The sequence below is a fragment of the Bos indicus genome, chromosome 24, assembly GCF_029378745.1.
Source record: "Bos indicus isolate NIAB-ARS_2022 breed Sahiwal x Tharparkar chromosome 24, NIAB-ARS_B.indTharparkar_mat_pri_1.0, whole genome shotgun sequence".
In the NCBI taxonomy this organism is placed as follows: domain Eukaryota; kingdom Metazoa; phylum Chordata; class Mammalia; order Artiodactyla; family Bovidae; genus Bos; species Bos indicus.
The window spans coordinates 54,536,264-54,555,960 of NC_091783.1; the positions used below are offsets into that span (position 1 = coordinate 54,536,264).

General features: G+C 40.9%; 1 protein-coding gene across 4 annotated transcripts in view; it reads left to right on the forward strand.

Annotated features, from left to right (window-relative positions):
• Positions 1-19,697, forward strand: part of RAB27B (RAB27B, member RAS oncogene family) — a 198,146-nt gene that overhangs the window by 105,426 nt on the left and 73,023 nt on the right. For 2 of the 4 annotated variants that reach the window (XM_019986904.2, XM_070779105.1), the window contains exon 1: positions 3,666-3,969. The exons of 1 other annotated variant lie outside the window; for it this stretch is intronic. The gene's annotated coding sequence lies outside the window, so the exon portion shown is untranslated. Of the gene's footprint in view, positions 1-3,665; positions 3,970-19,697 lie in introns of those variants that run through there. One more of the 4 variants, XM_019986905.2, reaches the window with a different exon arrangement.

The window sequence follows — 19,697 nt, forward strand, 5'->3', positions numbered from 1 at the left end:
ATGAGAAGAGTTGACTCATTGGAAAAGACTCTGATGCTGGAAGGGATTGAGGGCAGGAGGAGAAGGGGACGACAGAGGATGAGATGGCTGGATGGCATCATGGACTCGATGGATGTGAGTTTGAGTGAACTCTGGGACTTGGTAATGGACAGGGAGACCTGGCGTGCTGCAATTCATGGGATCACAAAGCGTTGGACACGACTGAGCAACTGAACTGAACTGAACACCCTTAAAGGCTTTACTATACCACTGGTCTATGTGCTTTGCTGATCTGAACTCATTTACTGACAATAACCCTACAAAGGCATTTTATTCTCCCCACTTTCAAGATAAGAACACTGAGGCACAGAAAATAGAGCTTCTCCCAAATTTTCTTAGTAGAATAGACAGATTCCTGTAAAACCACATGTTTTCTCCAACACTGCTCTTCTCCACTGCTTTGCTATGGTTTGCTTGCATTTGGTTTGGGTTTTAGGTTCTTTTGTTTTAAACTCCGCCGGCAGTGCTTCTCCCACAGTGATCCATTGCTGATAATGTCAGTGCCTCTCCCGTTGTCTCTAAGGCACTCTGTCAGAACTGGTCAAACAGTGAACGCTTAAGCAATCACCTCACTGTTCACCAACATGTATGCAAGCAACACATTTGGAACTTTTTCACTTTCTTCACAGTGGGGAAAAATAAGTCAATTGCTATTGTATGTCTTCAACCTTGGGCTCTTACCATCAGTCTAAACACCAAAGATGTCTTAGTCTGTCTGAGATGTGATCTCAAAAGAGCCAGCCAGGATCGTGGGTGTGGCCAGATCAGATCAGATCAGATGCTCAGTCGTGTCCGACTCTTTGCGACCCCATGAACTGCAGCACGCCAGGCCTCCCTGTCCATCACCAACTCCCGGAATTCACTGAGACTCATGTCCATTGAGTCAGTAATGCCATCCAGCCATCTCATCCTCTGTCGTCCCCTTCTCCTGCCCCCAATCCCTCCCAGCATCAGAGTCTTTTCCAATGAGTCAACTCTGTATGAGGTGGCCAAAGTACTGGAGTTTCAGCTTTAGTATCATTCCTTCCAAAGAAATCCCAGGGCTGATCTCCTTCAGAATGGACTGGTTGGATCTCCTTGCAGTCCAAGGGACTCTCAAGAGTTTTCTCCAACACCACAGTTCAAAAGCATCAATTCTTCTGCGCTCAGCCTTCTTCACAGTCCAACTCTCACATCCATACATGAGCACAGGAAAAACCATAGCCTTGACTAGACGAACCTTTGTTGGCAAAGTAATGTCTTTGCTTTTGAATATGCTATCTAGGTTGGTCATAACTTTCCTTCCAAGGAGTAAGTGTCTTTTAATTTCATGGCTGTAGTCACCATCTGCAGTGATTTTGGAGCCCAGAAAAATAAAGTCTGACACTGTTTCCACTGTTTCCCCATCTATTTCCCATGAAGTGGTGGGACCGGATGCCATGATCTTCGTTTTCTGAATGTTGAGCTTTAAGCCAACTTTTTCGCTCTCCACTTTCACTTTCATCAAGAGGCTTTTTAGTTCCTCTTCACTTTCTGCCATAAGGGTGGTTTCATCTGCATATCTGAGGTTATTGATATTTCTCCCGGCAATCTTGATTCCAGCTTGTGTTTCTTCCAGTCCAGCGTTTCTCATGAGGTACTCTGCATATAAGTTAAATAAATAGGGTGACAATATACAGCCTTGACGAACTCCTTTTCCTATTTGGAACCAGTCTGTTGTTCCATGTCCAGTTCTAACTGTTACTTCCTGACCTGCATACAAATTTCTCAAGGGGCAGATCAGGTGGTCTGGTATTCCCATCTCTTTCAGAATTTTCCACAGTTTATTGTGATCCACACAGTCAAAGGCTTTGGCATAGTCAATAAAGCAGAAGTAGATGTTTTTCTGGAACTCTCTTGCTTTTTCCATGATCCAGCAGATGTTGGCAATTTGATCTCTGGTTCCTCTGCCTTTTCTAAAACCAGCTTGAACATCTGGAAGTTCACGGTTCACATATTGCTGAAGCCTGGCTTGGAGAATTTTGAGCATTACTTTACTAGCATGTGAGATGAGTGCAATTGTGAGGTAGTTTGAGCATTCTTTGGCATTGCCTTTCTTTGGGATTGGAATGAAAACTGACCTTTTCCAGTCCTGTGGCCACTGCTGAGTTTTCCAAATTTGCTGGCATATTGAGTGCAGCACTTTCACAGCATCATCTTTCAGGATTTGGAATAGCTCAACTGGAATTCCATCACCTCCACTAGCTTTGTTCGTAGTAATGCTTTCTAAGGCCCACTTGACTTCACATTCCAGGATGTCTGGCTCTAGGTCAGTGATCACACCATCATGATTATCTGGGTCGGGAAGATCTTTTTTGTACAGTTCTTCTGTGTGTTCTTGCCATCTCTTCTTAATATCTTCTGCTTCTGTTAGGTCCATACCATTTCTGTCCTTTATCGAGCCCATCTTTGCATGGAATGTTCCTTTGGTATCTCTGATTTTCTTGAAGAGATCCCTAGTCTTTCCCATTCTGTTGTTTTCCTCTATTTCTTTGCATTGATCGCTGAAGAAGGCTTTCTTATCTCTTCTTGCTATTCTTTGGAACTCTGCATTCAGATGCTTATATCTTTCCTTTTCTCCTTTGCTTTTTGCTTCTCTCCTTTTCACAGCTATTTGTAAGGCCTCCCCAGACAGCCATTTTGCTTTTTTGCATTTCTTTTCCATGGGGATGGTCTTGATTCCTGTCTCCTGTACAATGTCACGAACCTCATTCCATAGTTCATCAGGCACTCTATCTATCAGATCTAGGCCCTTAAATCTATTTCTCACTTCCACTGTATAATCATAAGGGATTTGATTTAGGTCATACCTGAATGGTCTAGTGGTTTTCCCTACTTTCTTCAATTTAAGTCTGAATTTGGCAATAAGGAGTTCATGGTCTGAGCCGCAGTCAGCTCCTGGTCTTGTTTTTGCTGACTGTATAGAGCTTCTCCATCTTTGGCTGCAAAGAATATAATCAATCTGATTTCGGTGTTGACCATCTGGTGATGTCCATGTATAGAATCTTCTCTTGTGTTGTTGGAAGAGGGTGTTTGTTACGACCAGTGCATTTTTTTGGCAAAACTCTATTAGTGTTTGCCCTGCTTCATTCCGTATTCCAAGGCCAAATTTGCCTGTTACTCCAGGTGTTTTGCTTAATAAAGATGTGTTCAGAGATTGTGTGTGCTCCCTGGTTTCCTCTGATCTCATAGACAGGACCCCTGTTGACTCAGCTGCAGATCTCTGAAATGACTGTAGGAGGCAAAGGTGAGGTGCAGCATCCTTGTGAATGGATTCCTATGAACAGACCCTAACTTTTAAAACACGGATTTCCTTCTCAGCCTTTTTATTTCCGGAGGCCCCTCTCCCCTCTCCACTGGCAACTCCTTGGTCTCTAGTTAACGAAGACCTCCCCTCCCGGAGGAGAAAATGCAGTGCCCTAGAGGCCGTTTTCACAGTGCCCAGGGGCTCTTTGGAAAAAAATCCAAGAAAACATCGAAATCAAGGACTCAAAATGAGCTGGCTGCTGGGGCTTGGAGACCCACAGCGCCGAGAACTCGGAGCAGAAACCGAGCGCCTTTGAGTCACCAGCAAGATTAGCCGGAGGTGCGCCCAGCACGTCCGCCTTAGGACTGGGAGACACGCCTTCGTCACACGCGAGCCCTGCAGATCCCGGGCTCGGCGGACTCGGGGGTGGTGCTTCCAGTCCTGCCGCTTGCAGTCCCGACGGGCAGGGGCTAGGGACCCGCCGGCTGTTGGAGCGATCCAGAGCCACAGGTTGGGGGGGAAAAAAATCGGAGCGGTGCCCGGGACCGTCGCCCTGGAAGGCAGACCCCGGGCCGTGGCTGGTGTCCAGGAGTTCCAGGGCTTGGGGAAGGGGAAGGAAACCTCTGAAACCCGACACCTCTCGCCAAGGAAAACTTCGCAGGCTGGTGAGTTGGGGCGGCCAGCCGGGCTGTTATTGCTGGAATGTGTTCCCACCCACTCGGGGGTTTGCTGAGCGGCTCGCCTGCGAAAAGGAAGTGAGACGTGGATGGGGAGATGTAGGCCGGCGGCGACGGACCCCGGGTCTGGAGCGGGGTTCGGGGTGTGAGCGCCCTGGATCGGCGGCTTCCACCCGGGATTCTGGTGCAGGCGTGATGGGGGCGCGGATGTCTCAGAAAACTGGCTGGTGTCTGTCTTTGTTTTGGTCCTCGCCGATCAAACAGCTGGTTGGGATTTTAAAAAAAGAACCTGGCTTAGCAATGTCAGTTTCCTTCCATCTGTATCTCAAAGACAACCGAAATAACAATTCTTCATCATCATCGTGTTTCGAGGTTCATTTAAGGAGAAGTCATTTCGTGAGGTGAGACAAGGGATTGTCCGTCCTCAGGTGAAATAGCCCCAGAGAAATCAAGAGTCTGTCTGATAGTTTGTTTTTTTTTTTAAACCTGTTCTTTCAGAATTGTGATCCGGGTATTGCAGTCCTAGAAGGGTGTGTACACGTGTGTTTGTTCAACTGGTCATAATAAATGAGCTTCCAAGAGTTTCCAACTCCGCACAAGCTATTGAATCAGGTGGAATGTCCCTAAGCAGAAGGTGGAGTCTCTGTCCCTAAGGAAAAGGCTGAGTTTGGTCAAAGTCATCAGACTTGCTACTAGCTGTTACACACTGGTTAACATTGTTACTGCTTTTTATTTCGAGACCTAAAATTAAGGATATGTATGATTCCAGTTGTGTATCTGCTGCTGCTGCTGCTGCTAAGTCGCTTCAGTCATGTCCGACTCTGTGCGACCCCATAGACGGCAGCCCACCAGGCTCCCCCGTCCCTGGGATTCTCCAGGCAAGAACACTGGAGTGGGTTGCCATTTCCTTCTCCAATGCATGAAAGTGAAAAGTGAAAGGGAAGTCGCTCAGTCGTGTCCGACTCTTAGCGACCCCATGGACTGCAGCCTTCGAGGCTCTGAGTTCTTAGCAACAAAATTATTATTGAACATAATAATAGTTATAGATTTTTAGTCTGTTTCAAAGATGTACTGTTTTTAATATTCAGTTACATTCATACATCTTCAGTAATATTATAGATAAACAAACATATATCTATCTATCTATATATATATATGTTTTATGTGCACGGTTATAGAGTTCTAAATTTGAAGTTAACAGAAAAGTTAACTTCAGCAGTATAGCCTCAGGCATTTCAGTTTATTGAATTTTCAAACTACTGTAAAGTCCAAATTGTAGTAAGAAGTGAGAGTCATACCTGCCTTGTGCTGTTCCCCCATATACTTATTTTTCACAGTTTCCTATCATTAATCCTCTACCTGGAGGGAATCAGTACTTCTTGAAGGCAAGAAGAGATTTTAGGAATTACCAAAACAAGTTAATCTTGGCAGATAGTTTAATGTTAAGGAGGCTTTTCTGCTTACGAACTGACAGTGGCCTCCCATAAATGTTACCATCTTTGCTTTCGAAAGAACAGAACCTTGCCAATGAAACCGGACAAGCCTGTTCTCAAAGATGCCAAGAAGGAATCAAAGGGTATCTGTCATATGTAAGCAAACCACAACTCCCTCATAGGCCATTTCTGGAACAGGAATCTGACTACCTGATAGGGAAGGTAACTCTAATATAATTGATCTGCTCAGCTCCTTGGCACACCAGCTTCTATTAAAATTATCTACTGGTTTCTGAACTGCTTTTCATTATATTTAACTGTACTTCTGGAAAGATAGAAGCCATCCAAAGCCCCAGGTGGTTCAAAAACAGAACTCTGCTGTTTTCCCACCTTCAGCCTGGGAGACTTTTGGTTGGGTTTTTGGTCTTGCAGATCAGGACAGCATGAAACATAGACCAACTATTCACATAAAGCTCAGCTCACAATTAATCCAGTTTCTTGAGTTGATTCATCAAGGTAGGTTAACCAACCTTGGTTCTGCTCTTAAGCAAGTAATTGCAGTTTTGAGAGACAGGAGAACAATTACTGTAAAAACAGACAGGACAAACTAGGTGTTTCCCATGAAGGGTAAGTCATTGTTGGAGTTGGTGGCTGAATGGTGTAATTTTTTCACTCATTACTAGGTGTAGAATGGAGCTGACATTTATTCTGTAGTAGGAAGTAGCAACACCATAAAGCATAATAAAAACCAATTGTAAACTCCGTAAATGGAGTTGAGAGAATTACTAAACTTGTTTCACTCCCTTTGCAATCATTATTCATATTCTTTAAATATTAACCATCTTTCATAAGCCCTCCTTAAATGAAGGAAACTTGTCTGGATTATCAGTAATGAAAATAAAATGCTGTTTAACACATAGCCAAAAATTTCTAAATAAGTTGTCTTTTCTAAGTAAACAACCGGTGAGTGTAGTTGAGGAAAAGAACTTACATTTCTTGTTCACTTCTTAAACATTTATTAATAGTGTCAAGCCTTATTCTGGGCTCTGTGTGAACAGAAGTGGACCAAATGCACAAAAGTGACTGGACTCCAGAGAACTTGCCTTTTACTTTAGAGAATAAATGGATGTGCAAGTTAGATCTGTGATACATTGGAGATAAGAGCTAGACGAGAATGTAAAGCAGAGAAGGAACAAACAGTGGCAGTGACACGCCCAGTCAGTGTTGAAACTTTAGATCAGGTGCCCAGGGAAAGTCTAACTGAGAAGGTGACATTTGAATGTTGGTCTTACGGAAGCTCAGAACAAGGAGGAAGAGCTGTCTAGACTGAAGGATCAACAAGCAAGAGTTTGCCTGGCAACTTCCAGAAGTGGCAAGGAAGGCTGTCTGTGTCCCTGGGGGCAGGGTCGTACTGGGGCAGGTCACAGAGGGCTTTGAAAGCAAGCATGTTGGCTTTTGATTTTTATTCTGAGTGAAGGAAGGCGACACTATCATTTAGATATTGTCTGTTGAAAAGAAGCTGAAGTTCCAATACTTTGGCCACCTGATGTGAAGAGCCAACTCGTTGGAAAAACCCCGATGCTGGGAAAGATAGAAGGCAGGAGAAGGGGGCAACAGAGGATGAGATGGTTGGATGGCATCACTGACTCGATGGACATGAGTTTGGGCAAACTCTGGGAGATGGTGAAGGACAGGGAAGCCTGGCAGGCTGCAGCCCAAAGAATCAGACACAGCCTAGGGACTGAAAACAACAGAAGAGACTAGAAAGCAGGGCTAGAGAGGGGCACAGAGTGAGGCTGGAGAGACCACCTGGGTGAAGTGAGTGTAAGTCGCTCAGTCATGGCCGACTCTGTGCGACCCCATGGACTATACAGTCCATGGAATTCTCCAGGCCAGAATATTGGAGTGGGAAGCCTTTCCCTTCTCCAGGGGATCTTCCCAACCCAGGGATTGAACCCGGGTCTCCCGCATTGCGGGTGGATTCTTTACCAGCTGAGCCACAAGGGAAGCCCACCTGGGAAGTCATTGCAAAGATGGGATAAGGTCTATCTGAGAAAACTAAGAAGTCCACTCCATGAATTATTTGTTATAGAGAATTGTCTGTACTGAGAAGCTGAACTAAATGAACTTCAACCTCTCTTTCAAAACTGTAATCCTACAAACCCAAGAAAGAACACAATTTGTTTGATATTTGATAGATATTATAGATCACATATTAAGAGACAACAGTGAAAATTTAGTTTATACAGTTGTAGAACATAGCATCAAAGTAAAGTAAATAACATCATAGCATATGGCAGTTGCCTGGAGGAGGAAATGGCAACCCACTCCAGTATTCTTGCCTGGGAAATCCCATGGACAGAGGAGACTGGCGGGCTACAGTCCATGGGGTTGCAGAGGGTCAGACACGGCTAAGCAGTTGAGCTTGCGCACATGTGTATATAGCAATTGTAGCTGCCATAGAAACCAAATGTCTAATATTCAGAAATGCAAGAACAACCTTTTTTAGTAGGTAAAACTATATTCAAAGATATCAAGATTCACAGAATCTGGGGAACAATTTTAGAAAAGGCAGATAAGCCCATCATTAATCAAATTATACTGGTGTTGAGTAGTAAAGCTGTGAGTATGGCATTTAGTTTCCTTAAGGCACAGTTTTCTCCTGTGTACAACAAAAGGAATGGACTGATTACTTTAATATCCCTATTGTCTAGCTCTAGACCTGGGTAACCAGGTAACTCTTGCTTCCCGTTTAGTTCCTTACCTTCCTTTTCCCCTTGTTTCTTTCCTCTCTTTCATTTATGTACCTATGTATCCAGATAGATAGATATTCATAATTATAGATGTATTTATGTGTATGAGTTTAGATATTCATAATATACATGTATAAGTATATATGCACAATGTACACAGAGAGAAAAAGAGAAAGACATAAATTCTATAAAAGAGGGCAAATTTCTTTTTAAGAGGCTTAAGAAAATATTCAAGATTGTATTTTAGCTTTCTTTCTGTAACCCATAAATTTATTGTCAATTATAGTGATCTTGGGGTCAACCCGATTTGTTTTCTTGTTGCTCTGTTCTTAACTTGCGCAGAAAAGTGAAACTGTGAGTTAAATCTGACCTGAGGGATACAGAACAAAAATAATTAGAAAAGGCAAAATGGGTCTGTGTGACATTTGTCCAATCTAACGTAAGCAAGGTCCTCAGAGTCTGAGAAGCTTGTTAAAAGCATTGCTCAGCTCTCATGGGCTGTGATTCAACATTTTCATAAAGAATGCACTGTTAATATGTGTTTCTGGATACATGAAAATATTTTTTTTTAAAGTATAGAATGAAACTAGATTTTTCAAAGAGGGAACAGAAAACCTGGCCTCTCTTAGTGCCTAAAATAACAGAAGCCTTTTCCAAGATCAGGAGCTTTCTTATATTCACCCAAGGTGCCTCCTTGAGCTGAGTTAGACCTCGGATTTTCTGAAATCTTTTTTCCAAATGCCGGGAAGCACTGGAGCAATGCATCTAATTTGCTAATTTCTTAATTTTTTTTTTTTTTTTTTGAGTGAACAAAACAACTAAAGAGGCAGAAACTGTCACACCCAGTCTTGGCCCTGTCCCTCCCTTATTCAAACTTTGATCTTAATCATTCCAAGGTTGGCAATGCCAGTTATCAAAGGCTGCCTCTCAGAGCTTGGAGGTGAATGATTCTATGAGAAACAATACAGAAAACACTGCAAAACGTATCCTAGGAAAAATCACTGTAGTGAAAATATCCTGGTATTTACAACTAAGGGTTAAAAACATGTAGAAACAAATTTAAATAAATACGACATGATATGACAAAGCCCTACTCTTTAATCTTATGTTAGAAATGAGATGCTAAGAAGACATGGTGTACACACACACACACTCTGGAATACTGTGCTCAGTCACTTCAGGTGTGTCCAACTCTTTGTGACCCTATGGACTATAGCCCACCAGGATCCTCTGTCCATGAAATTCTCAAGGCAAGAATAGTGGAGTGGGTTGCCATGCCCTCCTCCAGGGATCTTCCTGACCCAGGGATAGAATTTGAGTCTCCTGATCTCCTGTATTGCAAGCAGATTTTTTACCGCTGAACCATTGGGGAAGCCCACACTGAATACTACTCAGCCATAAAAAAGAACAAAAATTGCCATTTGCACCAACATGGATGGACTTGAAGGCATTATGCTAAGTAAAATAAGTCAAAGAAAGATAAATACTGTATCACATCACTTATATGTGAAATCTAAAATGTTGTTTCCTTGGTGGTAAAAATCTACCTGCAATGCAGGAGACCCAGGTTTGACCCCTGGTTTAGGAAGATGCCCTGGAGAAGGGAATGGCAGCCCACTCCACTACTCTTGCCTGGCAAATTCCATGGACAGAGGTGCCTGGCGGGCTACAGTCCATGGGATCGGAAAGAGTCAGACCCAACTGAACAACTAACCTGTCATGTCAAGAAAACTAGTGAATAAAACAAAACGAAGCAGACTCACAGATATAGAGAACAAACCGGTGGTTATGCATTGCGAGAAGGGCAGTACAAGGACTGGGGAGTGCGAGGTACAGACTACTGGCTGAAAGATCGTTTCAAGGATGCATCGTACAACATGGGGAAAAGAGCCAATATCTTGCAATAACTCTAACTGGAAAATGACTTTTAAAAATCATATACAAATTTAAAAATTAAAAAAAAAAATACAGGATGCTAGTTGACGAAGACTGCATAGTAGCAATAAAATGGAATGAACAACTTTGGGTTTGCTTTTTTCTCAGGACTGGACTAAGCCATCATCAGGTGCTAGTCATTTTGAAACTGACCTAAAAACTGCAATTTCCCCAACCCTCCTTGTTAGATTATAATTTTTTTCACTTAGCTACTAGAAAAACCAAGGAGACAAAGGTAGAATATAGAACTCATTATTAGTACTGCTCCTGGATAGTCTCCTAATGGAGGTGCCCTCTTCCCACCCCAGGAGTTTGCACATTTGGTGAGAACTCATTCCATTTCAGATTGCAAAGAGTATTCTTAGACAAAGGTGAGAGCGAGATGAGAAATGGAAGGTGAGGCCCTATGTCCTGCATATGTTTTGCCCTCTAAGGGGGATGGTTTCAGCCACTGCAGGCTTGCCCTACTCTGCAGACTTGGTAAGCCTGGTGAGCATCTATTTCCGGTGCGAGGTGGGGGAGGTCTTGAGTTTTATGGTGTGGTTTTCTCTGTGAAACGGCTCTATGATAATAGCTGAGTTGTGATGAAGATGAATTTCCTTTGAGCTGTAATGCTCTTCTCTCTGGTTCCCAACACAGCTTTGCAAATCAAGTGTGGTTTTCATGGGTCTGACTCCTTCTGGTTTTTCACGCTTGCCAAGTACACTTTGACTTTTTAAAGTCAGCTCATGTGTGAGGCCCATGGGACCAGAAACTCTTTTCCTATCCTTTACATTCTGGAAGGAGTTGGATTAGGATAATTTTAGTGGAATAAAGACTGAGGTATGCTGCAATTCGTCCAGAGTAGCAATGATTCTTAAAATCAATATAGTAGGGGGGGGCGGGGAATTAAAAAAAAATCAATATAGTAAATATGCATATACTTAAGGGGATGGAAATGGCAACCCACTCCAGTGTTCTTGCCTGGAGAATCCCAGGGACAGGGGAGCCTGGTGGGCTGCCGTCTCTGGGGTCACACAGAGTTGGACACGACTGAAGCGACTTAGCAGCAGCAGCAGCAGCAAGGGGATAGGCTTGGCACCTTGAGAACAGAAAGCTAATTCAAAACAATAAATTTCAAGGTTTCATAAATGTTAACTATATATTTAAAGAAAGACATGTATTCTGTTTCATCATGTTTTATTACCAGTAGAAACATTTTTGTCTTATTTCTCAGGAATTATGTTCTTTAAAAGTGTGTAGAAATTGAAATAAGAGGTTTAAAAAATAGTTCACTGCTTTTTAGTCTTTTCTGCTAAAAACAGGTTATTGCACACTGCCACTTGATCCAAAACATGAAAATAAAAATCCAAGAATTCTGGACATCCTTTGGAGAGCACAAATTCTACCTGCAGAGTATAAACTTTAGAGAAAATGCCACGTTGCTGGGAGGCAATTCATGGGGTCACAAAGAGTCGGACACGACTGAGCGACTGAACTGAACTGAGTCATGTTAAAGTTGAAATTTACAATTATTTATTATAATAAAGAGAGCTGCCTACCATGTTAAAACTAATAATAGCAACTTAGTTTCTGGTATAATTTTTACATATCTGAATTGTTTATTAGAAATATTCATTATGTGCTGTTTTTGTGTCAGCAGCATATTTAGTCGTTCGATCGAAAGGATGTGGAAGACATAGTTCCTGCTCCTGAAGAGCTTAGAATCTGTTGAGGTAGATCCATGAGCCGATAATTTGAGTATAACCTGATAAAGTTTGTTAGTGGTTTGAACACAGTATTGTGGTAATAAAGAGGAAGATAAAACCTAAGGGGGCTAAAACCGTAGAGTGAGCAGTTAGAAGTGGGACATACAAATGGTCTGAAATTAGCTCAAAAGACGGTTAAGGTTGGAGAAGAGAAGTCAGATTAGAGAAATAATTAATGAATGGCATTGACCAGCTATAGGAGAAAAGAGAAAGTTTTATGGGCTCAACCGTTAGGAGGCATTAGATGAATGAACAGTTCCCAGAATTGAGATTAGGTGTAGAGAAAGTGAAGCACGTTGGAGGAGAAGACCTGAGGCTTTCAGGCACCTATAATGATTCAACTGGATTTACCAGGAAAAAGCCTTCAGGATTCTAAACCTGCTAGGAGAGGTCAGACTGATAATAGCAACTGGGAAGTGCTGGTCTGCAAGTGATCACGAAAATCCCTAAGACCTAATGCCATCTCTGAAGGAGACTCTGGGAAGAGGGAGGTTTATTGGCCATAAGATAGGAGTCATGATTTTCTTCCTGTTCTGTCAGCACCAATCAGCTTTGGCTAATAAGGCCATTTACATTCTGGAAGGACTTAGGGGAAATGTAAGGTTATATATAATCATGTTGATTGCTATTATTAAATTGGGAGGATAAATATGCCTGTAGCTCTTAGTTATGAATCGGGCATCATTTATCCCTGTATGTGGGGCAACCACTTTAAATATTTCCATGCCCTAGGATTCTGTTCACTCATGTTTTCTCCCAGCCCCATTTGTGAAAACTGACATGTCATAGCTCGGTTAGGAATGTGTTCCAGTACCACAGAACAAAAGACCGAGCAGAGTACTCAAGTGATTGAATCTATTGATTTTGGCTCATTAATATCATGCTTCAATAATTGATGCCCAGCACATATTAATTGAAGAACAAATTAACTGCCATTCCCTTTGTTGTACTCAATAGCTTTGTTCCAACTCTGCTGCCTCTGAATTTATGACACTTCTAATCTCAGGATCTGCTTACCAAAGCATAACACAATGTATCTCAATGTTCTAAAAGAATTAAAGGATAATTATCTAGTAACGATTACTTTTGAAATATCCAACCCATGTAAAATACTGTTACATAATTGACTTGTAAATGTGTGTCCATGGACCAAGTTTAAGGCAAGTTATTCTCTGTCTCCCACTTCCTCTTCCCAACGCCTTGTCCATTCCCATGTTAATACTGGTTCCAGTTCATTGTTCAAAACAGTTTGGGAAATATGTTGCTACATTTAAGAACATTCCTTATACAACCATCTGACTGCCTCTCACTCTCCATCGAAACTATTTCTGATTAGTAGATAATCAGCCTGAGAACCTTCTGCATGACTACTTGTCCTATTGAGACGTTCCTCTCTTCTTTCTATGCAGGTGTTGAAGGTCGTCTTTGTTACGGATGCATCATTTCAGGCATCTAGTTCAGAACAAATGTGTTTTTTTATAAAGCCTTCTCATAATATGCCAATAGCTCAGTTGTCTGTGTTCTGATTATTATAGATAGAGAAAGAAAAGTTCTAAACAACATTTTCATGACTCATCTATGAGTTAGACACATAATCCATGTCTACAAATACCCCAGTCAAGATTTCTAATTAAAACCATGTTGATTTTAGTCCTTTTTGTTCTCTAGCATTTGGTTACTTACATTATTTACAAGCTGTTACCCAACTGTGAATCTTCTAGATTATCCCCTTCTGTAAATTCATCAATATTTCGTATATTCTCTTGGGAAATACCAGTGTCTTTCTTGTTTGAGGTTTCAGTATAGGTAAGCTAGCATTAGGGACACAGATGTCTTGTTTTTGGCACTCCCACTTGTGCAGTAGTATAGCAATAAACATGAAGAAAAGACAAATATCATTCCAAAAAATGCTTTGTGTAACTAATGATGAACATTTATAGATCACTATAAATTATGACTTTTAGGCAGAATTGTCAAGGGTGAAAACTTGCATTGGTGTTTAATCTTGGATTGAAGACTGATAACAGGCTTCCTTATTTTCAGCTTTGAAACAGCAGGAGCTGCAAAATGTATCCACTGAATGAACCAATTTTCAAGTTCAGGCCATTGTGGAAGAAAATGAGAAGTTTGATAATTTTGATTTTAATGGATGCAGTTTTACAAAGTCTGCGTTCTCTTACAACTGCTTCCTATTTGGAATAATTTTTACATGTTACTTGTTGAGATTTCAGCCTGTATTAGTGAATACAGGCTATATGTCAGAGTGTGAAGGGGATGAGAGAAGTTAAACAAACACTTTCCCATTCTAGCCATAATCTTTATGAATTCAGTTTCTTTTGACATGATTGCCAAAATTGGCCCCAGGCACAATTTAAAGGCAAACCTGAACTGAGTGACCCAAGCAATAGGAAAACCAACTCTTAATCACAGAGTCCCAGTGAAAGGGTGTGTATAGGCAGAAATAAAGGTTTTTGGTCTATTTAGGGCCTTTCTCTTGGCCTGATGAATTATTTAGCACCCCTAGATACTGAGAATATATTTTAAATACTGTACTAATTTTAAAAAGTCTGAATATACTAAATCTTGAATAACATATTCTTGTTTATTGCACTTAATAAACTTGTTTATATCACTTAATTCTGATTACTCAGAAAATATTCCTGTTTAACTGGATCTGAAATGAACTGGTGTTAGACTTAACGAGAGTGAATATTTTTATGATATCCATTCCAGGAGTGAGTTTCCAGAACTATGTTCATATGATAGCATTGGGGTCTATAAGTAAATCCATAACAATAGTAGGTTTTATCATGAACTTTATTAAGGAAGAAACAGAAGTGCTTTTCTGTAAACTTTTGTAGACATGATATATCCTCGGCTTCTCTTGTGTAATTGGAAATAATGAAGCTTTTTATAGGGCCAAATATTCCCTACGGCCCCTAAAATTCTGTCTAGGCAAATAATTTTATGTGTCTGTTTTATCAAGGAGGGAAGATTGTTTCCTTGTATCTTTTTTCCTTGTCATTTATTGAAGGTGGAACAAAGAATTTTCTTTTTAGTACAGGTCATGAATAAAATTGATCTCTCTTGGAATTTTATCTCAGAGCCTACTTTCCTCTCAGAGCCCACTTTTATCTCTTTTGATACTTTTCTACAGTGCTAGTACCAGTGTGTTGCTTTCAAGCTGGGAAATCAGTGGCTTACTAACCAGTCATTTTGGGGAATTAATTTCTGCTAAAGTAGCTATGACTGAAAACACATAATGAATCACTCTTCCAAGTAACCATGGTTGCTTTTTCACATGTAGCAAAAATCCAAAGGCATGCCTACCGTTAGACATTCCAGACTTAAGAACAGAGTTATAGGGCAACAATTTGGAGCAAAAATAACTTTATCGGTAAAAGCTAATGTAGCCTATGTGGATGGTGACACCCTGGCCCAGAATTCCTGGAGCAACTGCCATTTAAAATCTTCCGTTACTAGGGCAGACTCTGGGTTAAACAGATATTCAAATCCCTAGTTTTGAAAATATGGTCCTTTTGAAGAAAGGATGCCCTTTCTGTAGAGCCTTTTGGAAAGGAAGAGGCTCCACCCTCGGAAAGGAAATTGGCCCTTTCATAGAGTTTGAGGCTTGATCACCAAACTGTTTGAAACACTTCCCTGTGTATCCTTAACAGTAAGTTCTTAGTTTCCTGTCTTCCGGGTGAACCTGACAAGTAGATGTAAATAAACTCAGTTGATAAACCGTCAGACACTGGTTAGTCTGCAGGTTAACAGTAACTGCCTTGAGTATTTTTCCAACAGGAATTGTGGCATTTTTTTCTTAGCTAATCTCAGCCAACTGCTAATATAAGAGGTGGGTTCATAAAACCTGTAGTTTCTCTAAAGAGCTCCAGATCCACAAAGGCAAAATAAATAGCCAACCTTATAGACAGCAAAAGATTTCTTGGTTGTTTGCATCTTGGTAATTTTAGAGTAATCCTTAACACCACTACTATCCTCTGACTTACTGCCTTCAGAAATAGATACCCATCTACTATTCAGTTCATTTTCCAGCCTGCCAGCCTGAAAATACAGACTTGTTACAATAGAATAAAGTGGTTTAAAATTGAGGATTTCGACAATTCACAGGTACCACAAAGAGATACCACAGTGGTGACACAAAAGGATTTCCCAGGTGGCGCAGTGGTAAAAAATCCACCTGCCAATGCAGGAGACGCCAGTTTGATCCCTGGAAGATCCTACCCCAGGAAGATCCCCTGGAGTAGGGAATGGCAAACCATTCCAGCACTCTTGCCTGGAGAAGTTCGTGGATAGAGGAGCTTGGCAGGTGACAGTTCATGGGATCAAAAAGAGTCAGATACGACTGAGCACACACACACACACACAAAGAGATAACTGTGTGATTTTCTAAGAGACAAAAACATACCTTATGGATCATAGTAAGCAAAACTGCATCCAGTATTTGCCACATAAAAATATTTGGAAGCTCTGTCAAGTAACAAGAAAGATTAAATGTCAGATGGCAGAAGGCTTTTATGGCAGAAATAGCCTTACAGTAAAATTAATAAGTTCATCAAAGGAAATTTTAGTCCTGGTTTTCTGTCTGTACTTGGCTTATTTCCCAAATAATTAAGCCAGTTTTAGAAAATTTAGAAAACTGCAATGAGACTGGTTTACTCTCTTATTTGTAAGCAGTAATATGTAAGCAGTTTCTTATTTATTCTACTATATGGAGAACCTGTGTCAGATAACTACTGACATTTTTAGAAATATTCTATGGATTTTTCTTTGCAGAACTTTTAGAACATGTAAACAAATACATTGAAATAATTTCTAGTCTTTTCAATGAGGACTTGAGGTTTTTTGAGGTTTTGTTTTTTTTTTTTTTTTTTTCAGAAAAAGAGTTCTATAAAGCTTTATGTTTCACAGGAAATTTATATAGATATTTTCACATAAGTTTTAAGCATGACACAGTATATCAGGCCATTATCAAGTCCATCAAAGCTTACACAATAATGTAAAAAAAAATGTCCATTGAGAACATATCAATAGGCTAGGTTCAGTTCAGTTCTGTTGCTCAGTCGTGTCCGACTCTTTGCGACCCCATGGACCACAGTATGCCAGGCTTCCCTGCCCATCACCAATTCTCAGAGCTTGCGCAAACCCTGGCTAGGCTCAAACTCAAAATAGGCTAGGTAGAATTCCTTTTTCCTGTGGGCTAAAGCAGAATTCAAAATATTGACTGTCATATATGTTAAAACACCCACTGCCATTAATTAAGTTTTATCTGTCTCTACTTGTAAGAGCAAAATGCCTATTTAAAAATATTCTTAATTTGGAGGGCTGCTGCAACTAAAAATTTCACCTTAGATTTGCTAGTTTCAGGCAAAATATCTTAAATTCATACATTTGTATTGTTTTTTTCATGAGTAGAAACTGTAAGCATCTATGAAGTCAGTCACTGTCCTTCAAATTTGCTTGTAACCTTGTCACTGGGCTTTCTGTCAGCAAGTAATCTAACCTGATGAGTTTGTGGTTAAACTTTTTCTGGTGACTGAGGTTCAGGAAGGCATTTTTTAAAATTAGCACCATGTACCGTTGATATTTATTAAAGCTTTGTGGTAATGGTGAAGCTATAATTTTAGATTTTCAGTAAAATTCATGATTTTGTTTTAGCAGTGCCAAACTGCCTTATATAGAGAAGATGATTCTGAAGGGAGACCTTGGATGTGGGGTTTAGAAAGGGCATCAGGGATGTATTTGCGCTCATCTTTCCTGTTTCCGCTCCTGATTTCCCAAGGGACTGGGGGTTTGTATTAAACACATTAAACAACTGCCATGGCACCTGAGGACCAGCAAGAATAACAGCAACATTTGAGCCACACTGGTGTGTACCTGATGCATACCGTCCGGGCCAGGGGACAATGTCAAATCGTTACAAAAGAAAGCAAAGCCAACTGGCTTATTTGGAAATTAGACACATTTGAACTTTTAGCTCAGTCTACTTGATTCTACTGTTTGGAAGGAAAGTTATGACCAACCTAGACAGCATATTGAAAAGCAGAGACATTACTTTGCCAACAAAGGTCCGATTTGTCAAGGCTATGGTCTTTCCAGTGGTCATGTATGGATGTGAGAGCTGGACTATAAAGAAAGCTGAGTGCCAAAGAATTGATGCTTTTGAACTGTGGTGTTGAAGACTCTTGAGAGTCCCTTGGACTGCAAGGAGATCCAACCATTTCATCCTAAAGGAAATCACTCCAGAATATTCATTGGAAGGACTGATGCTGAAGCTGAAACTCCAGTACTTTGGCCACCTGATGTGAAGAGCTAACTCATTTGAAAAGACCCTGATGCTGGGAAAGATTGAGGGCAGGAGGAGAAGGGAATGACAGAGGATGAGATGGTGGATGGCATCACTGACTCAATGGACATGGGTTTGGGTGGACTTCAGGAGTTGGTGATGGACAGGGAGGCCTGGCGTGCTGTGGTTCATGGGGTTGCAAAGAGTCGGATATGACTGAGTGACTGAATTGAACTGAACTGAACTTGACTCTAATGCTTTAGGTATCATATGATAAAAAGATTATTTCCATTCTCCTGAAATATTAAACGTGAGTGATGAAATCTTCTTTGAAAGATTACTTTGAATTCTATAAAGTTAGGCCAAAATCAAGCTATACATTTTCTCCCCTTTCAGATAATCAAGAATAAGCTAATTTTTAAAAACATGAATATCAAAGCAACCATTCCTCCTATGCTGGAATCTGTTTGCCAGCTGCTCATTCAAATAGATTTAAGACCATAGTCTGAATGAAGCCCAGGAAGTATAAGTGCTTCCAGAATCAGAAAAGCCCTTCCAGGGACTTCCCTGGTGGCCCAGGGGTTAAGACTCCATGCTCCCAATATGTGGGTCCTGGGTGTGACTCCTGGTCAAGGAACTAGATCCCACATGCTGCAACTAAGACCTGACATGGCCAAATAAATATATTTCCTAAAAATATTTCTTAAAAAAGAAAAGAAGCCATGTCCATTACCCTTAGATGGCTTCAGTGGGCAGAGAACTATCATAGTAATCAAGGGTGGGGGGCAGGGGGGTTGGTTCTGAAATAACAAGAGTATGGTTTCAAGAACCAAGCCAAGTGCATGAATAAAGCACAGTGCACAGTTACCATTTATCTATATATCAATATCATCTACAGAAGATAACTGTGTGAAAAAAACGTTGACTCAGCCGTCAGCTATGACAAATAACCATGAGTTGAAATATCTGCGGAGCCCTGTGGTGCTAGTAATCCCACTAATTTTCTCTGAATGAAAGAGCCAAGAGGGTTAATTAGTGTTGGCCCCAAGTCAAGTATAGGCAGAAAACCAGGCTGGATTTTCACTTGATGAGCTGATAAGTTTTCATTCAGAGCTACTTCTCACATAGTTGATCCCTGGAGGACTTAACTACGCAGCATCCTAATTGAACGGACTGATCTGTTTTACTACTAGTCCTACAAAATTCACATGGATCTTTCCCAATCTGCCTTTCTCCCAGGTTTTGCCTCCTGTGTGTGTTTACATTGCTGGTGCTGTGAAAATAGAGGGGTTGGCGAGGGGAGTGTGCTGTTCCTGGTTTAATTCGGTTTTTCATCATCAAAGCCAGAAACTGGAGTCCCCGTTCTGAACCTGGTACTACAACTTTTAGTAACGATTTGGCCAAAATTAACGAAGTATGTACCAAGCTACTTTTCCCTCAGACATATTAGCATGGCAATACTTGGTCCTATAGCCTGAATATGCATCTCTACCTTTAGGGTAGGAATCTACTGGGACAGGCATTATAATATAATATTATG